At 47.8% G+C, this 20,981-nt stretch overlaps 1 long non-coding RNA gene across 1 annotated transcript in view; it reads right to left on the minus strand.

Annotated features, from left to right (window-relative positions):
- Positions 1 to 288: 288 nt before the first annotated feature.
- LOC115943959 (uncharacterized) overlaps positions 289 to 20,981 on the minus strand; it is a 1,191,882-nt gene continuing 1,171,189 nt past the window's right edge. The window contains exon 7 of the long non-coding RNA XR_014144113.1: positions 289 to 311. This is a non-coding gene — a long non-coding RNA (uncharacterized LOC115943959). The remainder of the gene's footprint in view (positions 312 to 20,981) is intronic.

Genomic DNA, 20,981 nt, shown 5'->3' on the forward strand with positions numbered 1-20,981 from the left:
ATGTCACAAAAAATATTCTTAGAAGGTCTTTTGTCTGTCTGGGGTGAGTTTCTCAAACTCAGCACTCTCGATGTTTTGGGCCAAATGAACTTTTTTTTTTTATAAATTTATTTTTAATTTTTAATTTTTTTTTTTTAATTTATTTGAGAGAGAGAGAATGAGAGACAGCATGAGAGGGAGGAGGGTCAGAGGGAGAAGCAGACTCCCTGCCGAGCAGGGAGCCCGATGCGGGACTCGATCCCGGGACTCCAGGATCATGACCTGAGCCGAAGGCAGTCGCTTAACCAACTGAGCCACCCAGGCGCCCTGAACTTTTATTCTTGTGGCTGGCCCTGTGCCCTGGAGGAGGTGTGGTGATATCCTCACCCACTTGATGCCAGTGGCCTCCCCCGGTTGTGATGACCAAAAGTGTCTCCAAACAGTGCCACATGTGCCTTGGGGGAGGGGGGACAAAAAAATCCCCTGGCAGAGAGCCATTGGCTTAGTGGCACAATCTTGAGCCTTCCTGAAGTTTGGACGAAGGACCTTATAACCACTTCTTGGGTTTGATGCATTTCTTAATATGAGAATTGTTGACAGTGGTGAGGTTGTAAATGAGGAAGTTTTATTTTCAAACGCTCCATTATATATATCAGTTCATCCTTTACTTTGTTTCTCTCCATTCACGTTGAATCACAGGGATTGAGGAGCAGCCAGGTGGCCCTGCCAATATTCTGCCTGCAAACTGCAGATCCTCAAGTTAGTTCGGTATGTTCTAGTTGGTGGGATGGGTGGTAGGCAGGGTCATCCAGTACAGTCATGCAAAATGGACTTTGAACCACTGCAAACCACAAATGACAATGTGAGTGGTATTTCCAGAGCTGTGCAGTATGGCAGCCCTGGGTGCATTCACAAACCAAATATTTATTATATATTAATATAATTTATCATAATAAAATAATAAATAATAGCAAATGAATACATAAGAGGAAAAAATAAATACATAAAATAAAAGAGGGAAAATAGTCTAAGTTTTAGTCTGTCAGAGAGCCAACAGCACTTTGGGGGCAGCCAAGAGCCACTTCTTGGAAGGAGTCCTGAGATACAAGGGCTCTCTTTAGAGAGATTCAGGCCTCACGGTGGCAAATTCACTGGAGTGCTTGACTCATGGCCATTCTTCCTTCTCTGGGGCCAGCAGAGGTGGGTCCTGGCTGGCCCTGTCTCAGGCCCAGCATCTGGCTGGCTGATCTAGAAGTCCACACCTGACCCATCTGGGCTTATCAGAGAATACCCTGGCCCTGACCACAGGGTTGATCCTCTGACCAAGTCAGGCCTGTTAGTTATTCCTCAGAGTTTTTCCAAAGTGGAATTGGAAGTAGGAGCCAAAGGCTTTGAAGCTCTTGGGCCCTCAGCCGCCAGGCAACCTGCAAGGGACACGGTCAGTCAGCAGAAGAGAATGAAGCAGCAGGCAGAGAAAAGCAGAGCAGGAAACGGATGGTGAGCTGTGGCATCTGAGTCCAGCTATATTCTCGCCCTTCCTTGATGTGGTGTGCAACCTTCCTTTGGTTACATGATCCCAGCCTCCTTCCAATAACTTTCCCTTTTGGCCTGGCCTAGTGTCAGTGGGGTTCCTGTCACTTGTCCTCACAAGGTCAGGGAGAACACATACACATCGTGACTAAGGAATGCCTTCACACAGCCATGTTTCAACATGCAGATTGAACGTGAACACCAAGTGCTGATGAGTTTCTAAGTAGGAAGGTAAATAGTTGAGGTCCATCAGAGAAGCCCAAATGCATGCATTCATTTATTCTCTTTATTCATTCTTTCAGTCAACATCTATTGGGTACCTGCTGTGTGCTGGGCTTTTATAAGCTCTGGTTATTCATAAGTGGGCAAACCTGCCATGATACCAACCCCCATGAAGCTCATCGTCTGGTGAGAGGCAAGCATTAAAAGAAATTAGCCAACATATAACTATATAATTATAAATTCTGATAAACGCGCTGAAGGAAAAAGGTAAGATGTTATGAGAAAATAATAGGAGGGATGGACTTGAGAGTAGGTGATCAGAAAGGCCTGTCTAGGGAAGGGATGCATAAACCAAGACAAAGATGGGAAAGGGGTCAGCCAGGGGAAGAATGGACTGGAGGGAGAAGAGCATGTGCACAGCTGCAACGGAGAAAATGATACTAATAAAAACACGTGGTACTTACTATAAGCCAGGTGTTCTTAAAATTAACCCTCACAACAATCCTGTGAGGTAGATACTGTTATTACGTATTTCTTTTCTTTTCACAATTGGAAACCATGGGGTAGAGAGGTGAAGTAAGCTGCCCAAGATCACACAGCCAGTAAATGGTAGAGCTGTGATTCTTACCCAGGAGAAGGCCACTGAGGTTGGAACTGGAAGGTGAGGACAGGAACCGCAGGAGATTGGGCTGGGGCTCTGAGGAGGGTCTGGGTCCTGTCCAGCCTTGCAGGCCATGGATAAGGAGTTTACATTTTATTCTGTGTGTCATGACAAACTATTGAAAAGACTTAAACAGGAGAGTACATGATTTAATGTACAAGTAGAAAAGCCAGTGATGCGAATTCAATCAAGTTTCGGGATACAAAACCAACATATAGAAATCTGTTGCACGTCAACACACAAATAATGAAGCAGCAGAAAGAGAAATCAAGGAATTGATCTCATTTGCAATTATACCAAAATCCGTAAGATATCTAGGAATAAACCTAATCAAAGAGGTGAAAGATCTGTATGCTGAAAACTATAGAACACTGATGAAAGAAATTGAAGATGACACAAAGGGAAAAACATTCCATGCTCATGGATTGGAAGAAAAAATACTGTTAAAATGTCTATGCTGCCCAGAGCAAGCTACACATTTGGTGCCATCCCTATCAAAATACTACCAGTATTTGTCACAGAGCTAGAACAAACAATCCTAAAACTTGTGTGGAACCACAAAACCCCAAATAGCCAAAGCAACCTTGAAAAAGAAAAACAAAGTTAGAAGCATCACAATTCCAGACTTCAAGCTGTATTACAAAGTTGTGATCAAAACAGTATGGCACTGGAACAAAAAATAGACCCATAAATCAATGGAACAGAATAGAAAACCCAGAAATGGACCCTCAACTATATGATCAATTAATCTTCAAAAAAGCAGGAAAGAATATCCAGTGGGAAAAAGACAGTCTCTTCAACAAGTGATGTTGGGAAAACTGGACTGCAACATGCAAAAGAATGAGACTGGACCACTTTCTTGCACCATATACAAAGATAAATTCAAAATGGAAAAAAGACCTAAATGTGAGACAGGAAATCATTAAAATCCTGGAGGAGAACACAGGCAGCAACCTCTTTGACATCAGCCATAGCAACTTCTTACTAGATATGTCTCCTGAGGCAAGGGAAACAAAAGCAAAAATAAACTATTGGGACTTCATCAAAATTAAAAAGCTTCTGCACAGTGAAGGAAACAAGCAATAAAACTAAGAGGTAATCTACAGAATGGGAGAAGATATTTGCAAATGACATATTCAATAAAGGGTTAGTATCCAAAATGTATAAAGAACTTATAAGACTCAACACCCCCAAAATGAATAACCCAATTAAAAAATGGGCAGAAGACATGAATAGACATTTCTCCAAAGAAAACACCCAGATGGCCAACAGACACATGAAAAGATGCTCAACATCACTTATCATGAGAGGAATGCAAATCAAAACTACAATGAGATACCACCTCACACCAGTCAGAATGGCTAAAATTAACAAGTCAGGAAACGACAGGTGTTGGCAAGGATGCGGAGAAAGGGGAACCCTCTTACTCTGTTGGTGGGAATGCAAACTGGTGCAGCCCCTCTGGAAAACAGTATGGAGTTTCCTCAATATGTTAAAAATAGAATTACTCTATGAACCTGCACTTGCACTATGAGGTATTTACCCAAAGAATACAAAAATACTAATTCAAAGGGATACATGCACCCTGATCTTTATAGCAGCATTATTTATGACAGCCAAATTATGGAAAACAGCCCAAGTATCCACTGACTGATGAATGGATGAAGAAGATGTGGTATATATATAGAATGCAATGTCACTCAGCCATAAAAAGAAAAGAAATCTTGTCACTTGCAATGATGTGGATGGAGTTAGAGAGTATTATGCTAAGCGAAATAAGTCAGTCAGAGGAAGACAAACATCTTATGATTTCACTCATATGTGAATTTAAAAAACAAAACAACAATCATAGTGAAAAAAAAGAGAGAGAGAGAGACAGAGACAAACCAAGAAACAGACTTTTAACTCTAGAGAACACACTGATGGTTCCAGAGGAGAGGGGGTGGGGAATGGGTGAAGTAGGTGAAGGGGATTAAGGAGTGCACTTGTCATGATGAGCACCCGGTGATGTAAAAAAGTGTTAAATCACTAAATTGTACACCTGAAGCTGATATTACACTGTATGTTAACTAACAGGAATTTGAATAAAAACTTAAAAAAAAAGAAAAGCCAGTGATGAATTTTATTATTTTTTAAAACACACTGATCATATTCTATGAATATAAAACCCACATATTGTTCATTTGGAACACACAGAAAAACACAAAGTAGAAAATAAACGTCACTTTTAATCCCACAGCCTGAAGACCTTGGAATATAGCAATCTTGGCATGTAAGTTTTCCAACCACTGATAAATATTTGTATGATAATTGTAGCATAATTGGAATGATCACCCTATCCATATTGCTTTGTCAGTCAGCACTCAAGAAACATAGAGTGTCACATGGTGGTTTTGTTCCAGGGTTTGCAGGAAGAGGTGAACATTGGTGAGGCGACAGGAGCCTGGAGGGCCGGGTTGGGGGATGGAGAGAAGCCCATTATGTTCCAGGAAGACAGGTGTGTCTGGGCCATGGGTGTAGGGTGCCACTTTGGAAGGATGCTTGTGAGCCACCTGTGAGCTCCCTGAAGCGTTCTCCAGGGAACAGATTAGAGGCAACACCTTTTCCTCCACTGCAGGCCTTCGCCACAAAAACCGAGCTGCCCGTGCAGCTCATCATGGGGGAGATTGTCCCTCGCTGCTCCGTGGGCCTCTCTTCCGCCCTCCCTAGGGCCTAATTCCGGTGTGAGAGGAAGGGCAGCTTGTATACCCCGGCCTACCCTACCTGCTCATAATTACAGTACCTCTCCGATTTTGTATCAGGCACGGCGACAAGTACTTTTTATATGTGTCACTTTAATTAATCCGACCTACACTTCTCTGAGGTAGGTCACATCAGTCCTCTGACGCTCAGCAGCCGGAAGTGACAGAGCTGGCGGAACTCAAGTATGTCAGACCCCAACCTCCATGTGTTTAACCTCTTCTGCACATGGCCTATGTCCCCTGAGACACTCTCGTCATCCTGGTCTGATGGCTGCAGGAGTTCACGTTCTCCATCTGACTCTGGGATTGGGCCAGCCGAGGTACGCCCCCAGGTTACCGGGGAGGCCGAAGCAGCCCTAAAGCTGAGGGTACTGAAGTCATGCAAATAATGGGTAGGTGCTTGGAAGGCAGCTAGCCCAAGGCCAGAAACCCAAGCTGATGGACTACCACGCAGGTCCAGCAGGGAGAGAAGGCCGGGTGGGAGAAGCAGGACCACCTCCCGTTTAAAGAGCAGGGCTGAAAGGCTGAATCCCCACACCCATCAGGGCCGCGGCCTCAGCTGGATCAGGTTGGAGTAAAGTCCCCAAAGCCAACTGGGAAAGTCCCCAGGATGCTCGGTGGCTCAGGAAGCGTTCCCAGGGAGGCCGCCCCTGCTGCCGCCCCCTTCCCTCCATTCATGGAAAAATACAGACTGCCAGGCCTCCACGCAAATGCCTGGCTGCCCTCCGCACTCACAACGGCAAGCGCTGACTCGTTTGTCCTTGGTCCAGGGCTGGAGGAAAATAGTTTCCCAAAAAAGCAGCTTAAAAAAAATGTGGAAAAAAATCCACACCCCAAGTGTCTGCAGAGTGGGGGCGGGAAGTCCTCTAGACGGGCTTGCAGCCGGAGAGGAGATTCTGCGGTCCTCTTGCGAAGAGCCGGGGAAGGAATATGAAACCCTATCGCTCCCCGGGGGGAGAAGACAGGCACACTGTGCCTTTCACTTTCTGCTTGCTCTTGGAGGCATCTGGGACTCACGCCGGGAAGTCGTGGCCTCCTGAGAGGCTGCCTCAGACGGCAGGGGTTCAGTGAGTCAGGATCCCTGGTTTGATCCCCAGATGCTCAGGGGGACCTGGAGCATGCATCTGTTTTCTCAAGGATGCTGCAGCTACCTCGGCCTCCCAGGGCTAACCTACTCTCTGTGACCTCTTCCTCACTTCCTACCTTAGGTGGTGATTCACAGTTTACACATGATCTCATTTGACACTTGCTGTCAACGGGGAGGTGGGGTGTAGAAGGTAGACACTACTGGGTCTATTGTACAAAACAGAGGCTCAGGGTCAGGAGGAGAGGTGTCTGCTTAGGGCCACATAGACCTCAGTCTCCCGTGAGTCCAGCATCCCTTCTGCTAGGTTGTGGGCTGCCCCTCAGTCTTTCGCCTCAGACACCCCGTGGGACCCTGCTGCATTATTTCAGAGGTGGGAGGTGCTGGAGAGTGAAGGCTCTGGAGTCAGGAGCCCGACCTTCATGGCACTGTGCCTGGCCCCTAGGTGGCTTCTTGATTGTGTGAAAGAATGAGTGTGTGCCCTTGGGCAAGTTGCTTTAATCTTTCTGTGCCTCGGTTTCTTCATCTGCACAATGCAAGCGTAGAGTTGGAGCATCTCTGAAGTCTGAGCCCCTTTCCATTCTCAGGCTTTGAGGGGTGAGCCTTTCTGATCAAACCCAGATGTGCTAGCTCGTGGCAATGCAGCCTTCGCCCCCGCCGTCTAGTCACACTCTGCTGGGACCCTTCCTGATCCCTACCTGCCCCAGTGAGCTGGGCTGAGCACAGAGCTGGAGGCCCAAGGTCTATTTTTACCTCTGCCTCTCCCTCTGCAAGTGTTGGATCCTCCTGCATGCCCCAGCCGTGGGTCATCTGGATTCAGTGATTCAGGGGGGTGTATTTCCTTTTTCTGGTCTTAGATGGCTGGCTCCTTGACTGGGCTAACGGTATGGGGCACAGAAAAGGCAAGCGAGGGGCTCCAACAAGCATCAGGGGGCTAAGTTCTTGAAGCACATGGGTGTGCTCGAGGGGGTCCAAGGGCTGGATTTTCACACCCGTGAGCGACTGAGCACTGTATGGAGAGTCTATCAACGTGGCTCCTCCACGCGCCTGGCCTGCCCTGCTCTGGCGATGGGCTGGTGTGGGGAGAGCATGGGGACACTGACTTGGGGAAGGGTGGGGCTGCCTCTCTGTCAGGGCTGGAATGCCTACTTCTGTGTGTGCAGAGATGGTGGGGAGGGGTGGAGGGTGGCTTGTGGCCCCAGGCTTCCCCAGCCTAGCCACCATGTTGGAAATCCAGTTTATTGAATTTACAGTAAAGGTTTTATGGGGCTTTCCTGGAAGCTTCTCATTATGGAAACTCTTGTGCTGGCAGTTTGGTGGCTGGTGTCTGGTTTGTTTGGGAGAGGTTGAGTCAGGTCCTGCCTTGATGGAAAGTTCCTCTGCCTGGGTCACTCGAGGGGAGCAGGCTGGGGGCCTGAGTGGGTCTGCCAGATTCTGGGAGGGGACCAGCCATCCTGCAGCTTGGTCCCGAACGGGTCCCCACTTGTTTCTTATCTGACAATTCTTTGTGGGTTCCAGATATCTTTTTGGGGGAAGCTGTGGCCAAAAAAAAAAAAAAAGTAATCCCAGTTATTAAAGCCATTTTCATTATTTTCCACATAGTTGAAAAGTAGGAGGTGCCAGTTGACTGAGCAAAAACAAGCCAACTGCATGAAAATGGATTTGCTGATTATAAACATCAGGCACACGCCACACGCGTGAGGGCAGCTGGATGGAGAGTCCTTGGGCCTCAGCATGAAGGGCCTCCAGCTGCCCCTTAGAAGCTCCTCTGTCTGGTTTTTCCAGCTTCCTCTTGGACTCTTACTCTGCACCCTCCTCACCACTGGGCTCACCTGCCTACCCCAATACGCCGGATTTCATGGGGAGAAGAGCAGGGCTTTGGCCTTAGGATCTTTGAAAAGGCCCAGAAGCCCAGTTTATGAATGTGGGTGTCTCGCTAAGGCCCGAAGCAGAGATTGATTCACAAGTCACTAACCTTCCTTTGGCTGCTGGGGAGATGATTAGATCCTGCAGCGCTGGGTCACTAGTCCTTTCCTGGGTGGTTTTGTTTGTTTTTGTTTAAGTGTTTAGATCACCGGTGTTCTCCGTCTTTAAAACAAGGGCCATTCATAAAACAGAACACACTGCTTGGGATCTGAATGGCAGTCGTGAAAATCAGGTTGTTCAGGTTCCTCTGGGGACTGAGGCAGGTCCCTTTGTACAGGATGTGGAGGGAGACTTCCCCTTGGCCATGCTGGTGGACGGCCGTGTTTCTAAGGGTCCCAGGTATTCACAAGCACGGTCTGTGCCACCCCAGGGCGTAGCAAGCCGCCTGTCGCCAGGTTTGCATGGACTTGCTTCGAAGGATGGTGGGCCCGGAAAATCTCTGAGCTTCCTGGAGTGGACAGGTCTCAGCTTTGCAGTCCGACGGCCCTGGGTTCAAGCCTCAATTCTCCCACGTGCTCGGTTTCCTTCTCTGCAGAAGAGAACATAATGACATCAAGGCTGCATTGGGGCATGGCACACGGGGCACCTGAACCCGGGATGGTGGCTTGCTATGACACCCCCCTCTTCCTTTCCAAGTCAACTGTGTGCTCAGAGCATGGTGTTTTAAATAAACCACCACTTAGCTTCATTTGATACAGGGTCTATGCACACACACGAGGATTTGGGTCTTGTTTTGATTTCTCCCCACTGCCTGTGTTTCCCACACGTATGTCTGGGTGAGTGTGTCTGTCCTCGATGGCCGCACGGGGCACAAGTCTGGCCTTGTGGTGTCAACACCGTCGCCAACACGGACAACACCCATCTTACGTTTGTGATTGCGTCTGACTTTCACAGGACCCCTCGGAGGCAGGAAGGACGCTGAGGTGAATGGTACCGCTGATGAGAGACACGAGCTCACAGCCGGGGTCGCAACAGGCCCAGGCTTACAGCACAGGCCCAGCTTGCGGGCTGCGTCGAGACTCCCCAGGATGGCCCTCTCTCTGCCTCCCCCAATTCCCCTGCTCCCCAAGATGTTCTTCTCTTAATGTCTTGGGCCCCTTTCTATCTGGACTTGGCTTGAGTCCCAGTAACCAACTGAGATGGCTAATTTTCCACGTGGGCTCTGAGCATGACCTAAAAGACAAGGAAGGCTTTTCTTTGGACCCTGTAGGCTTGGGGTCCGGGGTAGCCAAGGGCTCAGCTGCCTGCAGACTAGAGGAACACACCATTTGTCCAGGGAGCTGTAGGCTACCTGGCTTTCGAAAGTCATCTGGTCAGTCTTTTTTTCCTCCCTAAATTAATATGTTCATTCATTCACGCCTCTGGCCTGCATGGCATGTTATACTCAGTGCTTCGTCATATGCAGGAAAGGTAAGATCCTCCCTGGCCTTGAGGATTTTGCGGTCTGGTTGATGAGTCAACTAGACAATGAAGATGGGCAAATGGGAGCACCAGAGAATAATCTAAAGGCTGAGAGAGAGAGAGAAAAAAAAAATCATGGCAAAGCCAGGGTTTCAATCCTGGCCCAGTGTGGGGAGTGGGGATTGGACTGAGGGGCTGCTGTGGAGTCTCAGGTGAGAAGGACACAGGGCCTGGCTGTGGGTCACCTGTGGGTCTGAGCGCACTGGATGTGCCTGTCACTGTCGCCCCGCTGGCCTCCCACTCGCAGCCGCTTGCTCTGGGAAACAGCCCAAGGCTTCCATTTTTGCAGAAGGCTGGCCCGGATCGGACAGAGCATCTGCCCTAAGTGCAACTCTCCTCTAGGCCTGCCCTTGACTTGGTTTGTTTGAAAAGATGAGCCAGGCCCGGTGAGATTCCCCTCTAACTGCTCTGAACCAGAAAAAGCTGAAGAATGAGCTAGCCATGGAAGCTGAAGCTGCGAGATCTCGAAGTGGGACGGGAGGGTGGCCGGGATGGACGTGGGCAAGACGCTCTGAGAAGCAGAAGCTGTGAGGTGGGGAGAAGCTGCATATAGAGGCAGCCAGAGAGCCACTCAGAGGTGGGAAACGAGAGGAAGGCACAGAAGGAAGCCAAATCACGTTCGTGGTGGCCCATTAGCTGGAAGATGTACAAACTCTGCTGTTGAGGGCTGCTGTGGATCCGGGACCTACCCCCAGGGGCTGCCCCTCCCCTGGTGCCAGGCTGCTTGGCTTTCCTGGGTTCTCGCATCCATGTACCCGTCAAGAAACCCCCATGAAGAGAGGAAGCGTTGATCAGTTTCAGTCTCATGCATACAACAGATATAGTAGCCTCACTAACTTTCTAGAAACCTGGGGAATGAAGGTCAGGGGATGTCCACACGTGCACACACAAACACACATACACATGCACGCACACACGTGCATATCTTAATTTAAATGCATTTACAGACTTGGTTGCGATGCGGAAGTTCTATAAGCGTGGAGCTGCGGGGCTGTGATGGGGTGGACGGGATGGGCAAAGGAAAGCAAAGCTCCCTTCCCGGATAGTCCAGTTGGAAAAACAAATGGGTCATGGCAGTAGAAACTGCTAATTTGAGTTTCCTTCATGATGTAGATGTCATTTAAAATCAAACTGTTTCCTAATACTTGTGCCCAGAAAGTGATTTATTGAGGAGTGCTAATGCTGTTCTCTGTGTCCGAAGTGGGCAGTGTGATGCTGTCCTGGAGCAGGGGACATGTGGCCAGTGAGCAGTGTTTCTCTCGGCTGCCCCGAGACCCTCCACCGAGGTGGATTCCTCTTCACTTCAAATACGTTTCACATATGTCATCTTCACATACCCTTTCGGCCTTAGAGGTTTGTGTTTGTGTTGGCGGTGTATTGCTTTCTTTGTTTCCCTGAACCCTGGGGTTGGAGTCAGGAGTTCCTGCTTGGGCACTCTGTGCTGCGGGACCTTTGGCAAGCTGTGAGCCTCTCCGAACCTCTGTTTCCCCGTCTGTAAAATGGGAACAATGACATCTGAGGATTGATATTATGCTCTTCTTGTAAGGATTTTGCTTTATAGTTTTTACTGGCTCTATCACAACCCCAGCCCCAACCAAATTAGCATACCGATGGGCAGATAGGGGTGGCTCAGTCAGTAATTGTTGAATGTGATCACTGTTGTTGCCATCTTCGCGAATTGCTTATTAATGCCCGTCTGGTGCTGCACAGAGAGCTCACCCTCCCTGCCACGCTGACGGATGAGTATGGACACACACATGCTCATGGGAAGGCAATAAGTTTCGTAAAGTGCCAGTGGAGAATAAACATCAGTTACACATAAAGGTTAAGTGCATTCTGGTGGTTAGAAAAAGTGATGAATGAATAATTGAGGTAAGAAAGCAGCTTGCGGGAACAGCTTTAAGATGCAGATTGAAAAAAAAAAAAAGAAAAAAAAAAGATGCAGATTGAAGCGGGGTGGGGCAGGGGCAACTGCTTATGTGATTGATCTAAGAAGACCTTGCAGAGGAAGTGGGCTTTCAGGAGCAGATAGATTGGAGAAAGAGATAGGCTTGGCAAAGAGGTGGCCAGGGAACATTCCAGGCCCATGAGTGTCGTTTCTGCAGGCCTGAGGTGCTGAGGTGCCCTTAGAGTGGTTCACTTCTTTGGACCGCTTGGAGTGGCTAGAGGTGTATGTGTGTGTGTGCGTGTGTGTGTGGATGGTAGAGACGGAGGGCAGTGAGACAGTGAGGTAGGAGAAGAAAGTATGATGAGTGATGAAGAAAGTGTGAGGTTGTTAAACTTGAGGCATGAGATATTTCTGAGGAACCCCATCAAGAGTGTTATGTCCAATAAGGATGTCCCAGCTTCCGTGTTTGGATTCAGAAGTTGGACTTGGGGTGAGATTGAAATCAAAAGTAGGGATAAGGTTAGGGGTGAGAACAGAATAAAGGACCCAGATTCCAAGATCCATAGGATGATTTACAGATCTTACTAGAGTTTGGCCGAGACTGGCCAGTTGGCCTACCACCTTTCCTTTTGAAAGTTTACCATTGAAATTGAGCTTTTATTTCCTTGCTGCTCCTTGTGGAGAACCGTCATCAACCCACCCCCCCCTCAGGCCTCAGAAGTGAGCAATGTGATCCGGCAGCCATTGTGACATTGGCTTGTGCTTCTGGATACGCATATCCTCTGGAAGTTGGGAGGGGGACTGGCCTTCCCTCTGTCCAAGCCAATAATCCAGACATGATCTCATCGGGGCCACTCCCTGGAGGGAAGCAGGAGGCTGTTTCATCCCATTTCCAGATGGAGAAACTGAGGAATGAGAGGAGCTGCATAAGGACGAGACGATGAACTCGCTGCGGAGCTGAGAAAAAATTGGGCTCCTGCTCAGAGTGGCTACCATCCAGTAGAGTCAGGGTGTGTGCGTGCATGCGTGTTCCTCTCTAGTCCTCCTACATCTTCAAGGACACTGGGGATGACATAGTTTAAAAACAGACCCGGGTTCCTGAGAAAGAATGTGTGGCATCTGGAGAATTACATAATCTTTATAAATTCGATGTCTTCATCTGTAAATAGGGAATAATGATAATACTTACCTCGTACCACTGCTGTGATGGGCCACTGAGATCGCTAATGGATCTAAATCTCAGGACCCAATTTCTGACCCCTAGCTGAACGTGTGAGCCACCTGACCACAATGCCCACTTGGTGGAGATTTGTCCACGTGAGCTGAGCCCACTCTCCGTTACCCTGTTCAGGGGTGGGAGCTATGACCTGGTCAGTCTAGACACCGGCTAATCCAATGTGGGTCTGTATTCTGTTAGATTTATTTTCCTAATTGTTTTATCAAAGTGGGGGAAGGAGCTAGCTTTGAGTGCTTACTATGCCCTGGGCAATTTTCTAGGTGCTCCCCGTAAAGGATTTTATTGAATTCTTACAGTCCCGTAAGGAGTGTTATCAAACGAAGGGTTTGCCTCCTCTAGAAGATATTGTACCTGGGTAGCGCTGGAAGCTGAGTGGTAGAAGGAAAAAGATATTTTCAGAATCCAAGTTGAAGAGTGTGTATAAGACCACAGGTATTCTTCAACCCATTGCAAGACACATAGTCCTGGTGGTCACTGGACAAGATTGATCATAGGCTTCTTGAAGCTCTCTTCCATGGCTTCAGTCCTTTCTGGTTCTCCTTCCACTTCAGTCGTTCCTCTTGGTCTCCCTGGGGGACAACTTTTCTTCTGCCAGCTTCTTACAAATGAGCTTTCCCTAAGGGTCTGTCCTCAGCTCTCTCCTCTCTTCATATAGACGGTGCACCTTGAGACAGTTTCCCCTCCAGTGCCACAGATTATTCCCAACCCCCAAATCAGTTCCCAGAGCTCCAGACTGAAGAGTCAATGAACAGCTGCCTTCCAGAATTTTCCTCGGGGCTGTCCCTCAGGCACATCCAATTCTACCTGTTCAGAACTGAGCTGACCTTCTCGCATCCTGATCTGCTCCTTCTCTTTGTTTCTGGTTTGACAGGTTACGTCACTGTCATGCTAACCTGTGTCCTTTACCCTCTGCACCCCATCCACAACCAAGGCCTGTAGACCTTCCTTCCTTCACATCTCCTCCTCTGTGCCTTCGACATCTTCGGTTTAGGCCCTTGGTTTTTCCTTGCGCTTCAACTTCCGCCCCCTTTACCAGAGAAATCCTTTTAAATCTGTAAAATTGATTTATGTTTCTCTGGCTTCTATCACTTTTGGGATGAAGGCCAAACCCTCCTTTATCTGACCTGATTTCTTGCTCTCCAGCTTCTTCTCTGGCCGTGGCCCCCACCTTCTCTTTCTCCCAGATGGGACTAGAACACCTCCAGTCTGTGCTGTTCTGTCTAGAAGGCCTGTTTCCCACTTATCTGTCTGGCACACATCTCATCCAGAGGGTCACCCGTCTCAGGAAGACCTTCCTGTGCCACCACTTCTGCTTCTGCGAGGCCAGGGCCCTTCTCTCTCTCTCTCTCTCTCACACACACACAAACACACACACACACACACACACACACACAGCTACCACGACGCATCCGGCCTCCCCAGCCAGCCTGAAACCCTCTTGAGGGAGTGATGATGTCTCACTCGCTTGTCTATGGTGGGTGGTGAGCACGTAGTGGGGATTCCAGCAGTATCTGTGGAATGCGTGCCCAGAGAAGGTGATGGATGAATAGACCCCAGCCGCTCTGCGCAGACCTGAGGGTGGCCAGTGCTTGTTGCTCCCGCTAGAGGGCACTGTCGCCGTGTGCTTCGCTGGGCCCCCGGCAGAGGCGGGCTCCTTAGGCAGCTTCTCAAGGCGAGCTCCAGGGGCGCCATGGGAGCTGTGCCGTCCTTACCAGCCTCCCGTCACTCCCGTTAGATGCATCCTTTGTATTTCTTACTACCCTTCCCTAACCTCATGCCCCCTTGGACGTATACCACAACCCTCAACTGTGGCAGACTCACACGTGTCCTTTCTTCCTTTAGTGGTAGCCAATAACATCTGAAATCACTCTGGCTAAGTTTGAGGGTGTCATCCTCCTATTGACGTGGTGGCATCTTTTTTTTTTTTTTTTTAAGATTTTTATTTATTTATTTAACAGAGATAGAGAGATAGCACAAGTAGGCAGAGAGGCAGACAGAGGGAGGGGAGAAGCAGGCTTCCTGCTGAGCAGGGAGCCCGATGCGGGGCTCGATCCCAGGACGCTGGGATCATGACCTGAGCCGAAGGCAGCCGCTTAACCGACTGAGCCACTCAGGCGCCCGACGTGGTGGCATCTTAAGAATCGCTTTCAATGTCTTTGAGTCACATGGTATGTGCCCAGGCAGTGCGCATGGCTTGGTGGGAGGGGTGGGGATGCCCTCAGAGCCCCTCCAGTCACACACAGGGTGGCGGGCCTGTGAGTGTTCAGTCCCTCTTGACGTGCTAAGGCGCACATCCATCAGCCTACCACCCACAACTCGCCTTCCCTGCGGAGAGCAGTGCCCACCTCTGAAAGCTGGTGTCCAGCTTTGAACTGGGCGGTACTTTCAATTTGTAGAGAATGTTGAAAAAGCAATGCATTCTTTGGCTTCATTAATAGAGTTTCTTCTTCATGGAAAGTTCTGCAGCGCTCTGTGTTGTGAAACCACACTTGAATTATTGTGTTCAGTCATGGGCACATCTTTTTAAAGACAACGGCAATTATCCCAGGACAGTATCCAGTATCGAAAGGAGGGTAATCAGAATGGTTGTGCCATCTGGGGGTCCGATGAAACACTGGGGGCTGTGTAGACAGCAGAAGAGAAGATGAAGGGAAGCTGTGAAAGCTTCCTGTTGTGTTCCTGCTTCTGTTTCCACCACCATATAATAGAGGAATAGAAGATATCAGTGCTTTCAAAATCAAGGAAGCTTCTGGGTCTTCTTTTGTAGTGCAGAATCTGGGGAGTGGGTTAAGAGAGAAAACAACAGAAAGTAAAAGAGCTAGAGAGGCTAAGATTATCCCCGAGAGTCGCACAGTCAGGGGGCAGGTGGGGGGTGGGGGCGCTGAGCAAGAGGCTGCAGTCCCCTGGCAGGCTTTTTGGGAATGGTTAAAAGGAAGAGTTTTGGGGGTCTCTGCACTGAGTAGGAGATCAAAACAGAGTTATGTAGAAAGCGGATTGTGAGACCTTGTTTGTAGTTGATGACTCAATGGCTTTTTGATGATCTCTGAGAAATTCCAAGCCCTTTTTGAATCGCATCTTCACCTCTTCTTGGTCGTGAGACTGTTTCTCTGGAATGAGATGTTACTGCACAGGAAACTCCGGGATTGTATGGGCGAGGCGAGGAAGCATATTCTGATAACCAGTCCAGAATAGGCTAGGCTCCCCCAGGACGTGGTATGACCACCGAATCTGGATGAGCAGCACTCCAGGGTGCTGGGGAGAGGTGTTCTGCTCTGGGAGGAGGGTTGCAATAGCTTCTAGGAAATGTAAATGATATGAAAATGACAGATCACTGGGCAAGGGTGAGGGGCCCACCTTCTCACCTGTCCTCCCATGGTCTGATGTGTGGTTATAAGAAGTTGGGAATATACAAGATGATGGGCCTCCAAACTATGCTGGGCAGTTCTCTTCTGGCGTCTAACTTAGCTCTGAGGGACCCCGGTACCCAAAAGACCATCAAAGAATCATCCTGTATTATTGTGCATATAGTCAGAACAGTTAAATAAAATTGCAAATAATCAGCTCTACCGATGTCTGCCGCAGGCATTCTATGTATGGGGACAGTCCTAGGAGCTAGGGGTACGAGTGTCACTCAGACACGGTCCTTGTTCTCTCTTTTTAAAATCTTTTAGTTCTTTAAAAAAGTTTTATTATTGAGGTATAGTTGACATGCAATGGAACATTAGTTACAGGTGCACAAAATAGTGATTTGATAATTCTGTACATTACATAATGCTCACCACGGTAAGTGTAATTACCGTCTGTCACCATACAATGTTATTACAGTATTATCGACTATATTCTCTATGCTGTGCTTTTCATCTCTATGACTTCTTTCTTTTACAGTTGGAAGTTTGAACTTCTTAATTCCCCTCACCTATTTCATCCATCCCCCCTCCCCTCTGGCCACCACTAGTTTATTCTCTGTATTTGTAAGTCTATTTCTGTTTTTTGTTTGTTTTGTATTCCTCCTATAAGTGAAATCATATGGTAATTGTCTTCCTCAGACTTATTTCACTTAGCATAATATACTCTAGGTTCATCCATGTTGTTGCACATGGCAAGATCTCACTCTTTTTTATGGCTGAGTAGTATTCCATTGTGTTTGTATGTATATATATATAATATCTTCTTTATCCATTCATCTATTGATGGACACTTGGTTGCTTCCATATCTTGGCTATTGTAAATAATGCTACTATGAACATAAGGGTGCATATATATTTTCAAATTATTGTTTTTGCTTTCTCTGGGTAAACATTCAGTAGTAGAATTTCTGGGTCATATGGTAATTCTATATTTAAATTTTTGAGGAACCTCTGTACTGTCTTCCACAGTGGCTGCCCCCATTTATATTCCCACCAACGTGCACAAAGTTTCTCTCCATATCCTCACTGACGCTGGTTATTTCTTACCTTTTTGATGCCAGCCATTATGGCTGGCAAGAGGTGGTATCTCACTGTGGTTTTGATTTGCATTTTCTCAGAGCCCTTGTTCTTGAGAAGTTCATCTTCTGTAAGGAGAGTCATGTAAGCCAGTGGCTACATCCAGTGTCCCAGGCACGGATAGAAGTATGTACAAGGAGGGGTGATGAGTGGAGGCAGGGAGGAGCTTTGCTGAAGAGCTCATTCTTTTTTTTTTTAAGATTTATGTATTTATTTTTGAGAGGGAGAGGGTGGGAGGAGGAGGGACAGAGGGAGAGGGAGGGAGAATCCTCAAGCAGACTCCCACCTGAACGCGAAGCCTGGCCTGGGGCTTGATCCACGACCCTGAGATCATGACCTGAGCTGCAATCAAGAGTTGGTGGCTTAACTGAGCCACCCAGATGCCCGTGCTGTATTCCTTCTTGCGCAAGTTTTAAAAAGTGAACAGGGGTTTACCAAGTGAGCAAGGGTAGGGAAAAGGCATTCTAGACAGATGAAGCCGCATGGGCAAGGAGCAGGTATGTGAGACCATATCACCTATTAGAAGCATTGAGGCCAGGGAGGCAGAGCCCCGGTCAGAGCCGGAACGTCTAATTATAATGTTTGTGAGATATTAAGGTCTTTCTCTTCCATGCTGAGGAGTTCTAGCTTTATCCTACCGGGGCTTTGGATCCCAGAAGTACTTTAACCCTATCACTGTTTGGTGAGCAAATGGAAGACGGATTGGAAGGGTGTGATTGCACATATATGGATGTACATGGTCCAGAGGACATTAGTCGAAAAGCTTAGGGGAATGGGGGCCTTCCCAGTGGACAGCCTCACACCTGCTTCTACACCATGCTTCCATCCTCAACTTGTTTCACCTCACCTCTCATAAAAAAATTTTTTTTTTCTGTGAGAGGGAAACAGGTTCAGAGTGGGACAATCCCTTACTCAAGGTCACATAGCTAGGAAATGGCAGATCCTTTGGTTTCTTGGCTCTTAATCCAGTGCTCTCTTCATGATATCATTCTGCCTTCTGAGAAGCTCCAACATGCACAGTGCAAAGTTGGAGCTCTGGTAAACGGTAGGTAAAGCTTTGGCAGCCTGGACACAGCCATCTTTCCTCCCCAGGGAGGATTCAGCTCATGGCATGCCCAGGGACACCTCTGTGCACCATTTAAAAAGCTCCTATTTCTCTTCTTCCTAAAGAACCCCTACTCCTTCTTTAAGGTCCACGGTAAATGTCACCTCTCATCTGAAGCAATATGTTGCTCAATAACCCCTCTGGGCAGGACCAGTGTGGCAGGTTTATAAGCCTCCTGCCCCATGAGTCTTGAAGTTTCTTGAAGGAAGGCACCATTTCCATCAGGTTCCCAGTTGTAGCCCCGTGCCTAGCATGGTACCTCGCACCGAGTAGATGTCAAGAAAATGTCTGTTAAATGACTAAATTGATGAATGTATGAATCAAGAGTCTGACCCTGAATCCTTTTGTGTGGATCTATTATGAGGTTTTCAGGGCCCTAACAAAGTACATGGTTTTCTTATTTTATAGTGGCCGATGCTGGTGTTTCTAAGTAGAAATGCATTAGAGCTAGAAAGCTTTCTATGTGTTTCTTTTTTTTTTTTTTCTAAAGCAAATTGATGGTGGTCACTCTGGGTTCATTGTTCCTTTGTAATTCTTCTGTCATATGTTGACCCCAGGAAATTAATTTCCCTTGGACACTGACACTTTCAGCCTGAAAGTTGGTGTTTTGTTTTGTTTTGTTTTTAGCTGCCAAGAGCTGAAGCTGTTTTTACAGTTTAGATTTCTTTTGGGTCTTTTGGTAAGAAAAATCCTCTTGCTTTTTTTTTTCTTTTTATTAAATTTCTTCCTTTTTCCCTCCCAAATTCCATGCTTGTTTAATCTTGTTTAAACAGATTCATCTTAAGGAAGCCAAAAATGGAACCACTTTGGGGAGGGGGCCGGGGGCCAGCACTCCTGCCCAGCCAGCTTTTCTCTCTTCGAGAAGAGCCTTTCCCATCTGTGCTTTTCTGCCAACTGATTAACACCTTGTGATGAGCACCAGGCTGTGCATCTCCAAGGGGTTAGCTCTTTCTGCATGGCAACACTTGTTCTTTGTTTCATGGAGAACTACTTACATTTTTTTTTTGCATGTGATTAAAGCTCCAGGAATGGCAGACTCTTGGGTCTGGTCCAGGCAAAGTTGTGAGAGGGTGACCCTGGGGCCTGGGTGGACCCCGTGTGAGAGAGCTCTGGGCTCTCTTTTTTTTCTTTTTTTTTGGGGGGGGGGGCTCTCTTTTGAGGAAACAGCAGGATTTGGCCTGGGCAGGACGCCTTTGGTTGTAGGTGTCCAGACACTTTCTCTCGCTCTGGCTTCACGTGTCCTTGAGCCTCAGCTCCCTGGGGCTCTCTGGGGGCTGTTTGTGGCTGTCAGGAGGTGGTGGCTCTGGGTGGGAGCTCACAAACCTGCCTTGAAGCCACGTGGTGTAAAGCCCTTCCCAGAGCTCAGGGAGGTCTGGGGGCAGAGCAGCCGCGGAGTCACAGCCCTCTGGCTGCAGGGAGGGGAAAGGAGTGGCATTTGTGGATCACCTTGCAAGTGTGAGGAATTGGGCTAGGGATATTTAAAATGCACATTCATTTATCCTGGTAATAACAGTCACTGATATTTACTGATGCCTGCCTCGCACAGGGCACATTAATACATGGTCACGTTTAGTCCTCAGAATGTTCCCCCATTGATTGCTTACTATTTATTTCCATTTTGCTGATATGGAAACTGAGGTTGGAGAGATCAGGTCAGTGGAAGAACTTGCCCAGGGTGGGAACGAGACCAGGCTCAAAATCCCCTTCCGCAATGTCTTGTCATGGGGTCTATCTGGGTTTTTTTCCAAATGCCATAAAATATGATCTCTTAAATTCCTTCAAATGATCAAGGAGCGATTTCTCCCAGCAAACATGATCGTATTAAGCTACAAACACTAGCGGCCCAGGCCACAAGAAAGCAAACTGCTGAAGGATGCAAGAGTGTTTGTTTCTCAGTTTCTCATTAATAGTGTCTACTCATTCATTTATTTTGTCTTATGCTAGCTCTGGCTAATAGGCAAGTGGTAACAGGAACCAAGGGCGGAACAGAAATTTATGGGAGAAATGCCTACAATTGAGAAAAGTCTCTCTATGTTCACATTTTTTTTAGCATATCGGGAAAGCTGCTAATGTTTGATATGAACAGTGCAGACATGCTTCCAGAGCACCAGCCTCCACAGAAGCATGGATTCTGAGCACACTGAGCATGGATGATGGACATGGGTGTGTTGGGGGAGGGCTCCTCCCAAAGGATAGATCTGTTCTTTTGGACTCTGAAAGAGCCTACAATTTTACACGCAGACAATTCACCTTCCAGGTCCCTTTTGTTTAGGTTACTATCAAAATGATTTGAAATGCTCAAGTGCACTGATGGGCCCATGAACTTGGCCCGAGTGTGCTAGAGTAGGGGTGGGGGATGGGAAGGTGCTATTTGCCTGGAATTTTAGAAATAGTTGGGGATAATGCTGTAAGTGGGCCACTGCCCTCCAGAAATTACCTAGTTGATTATCTTCTTCTTGGAAGGTTCTCCAACAGGCACAGATGCACAGACCATCATTTTCGCCAGCGGGCAAACATCCTCCCCAAGGGAGACGGAGAGCACTCTGGTTCATCTTCCTGTCCTCATTCCTTGCTGTGGCCTGAAGGTTGTGAGCACCACCAGTCTCCACAGTGTTCGGAGCTCTCGCTGCTTTTGCTGCACTCGTATTTATGCACGAGGGCAG

This window comes from Leptonychotes weddellii, chromosome 4 (assembly GCF_054177405.1).
Source record: "Leptonychotes weddellii isolate Sample4059 chromosome 4, ASM5417740v2, whole genome shotgun sequence".
NCBI lineage: Eukaryota > Metazoa > Chordata > Mammalia > Carnivora > Phocidae > Leptonychotes > Leptonychotes weddellii.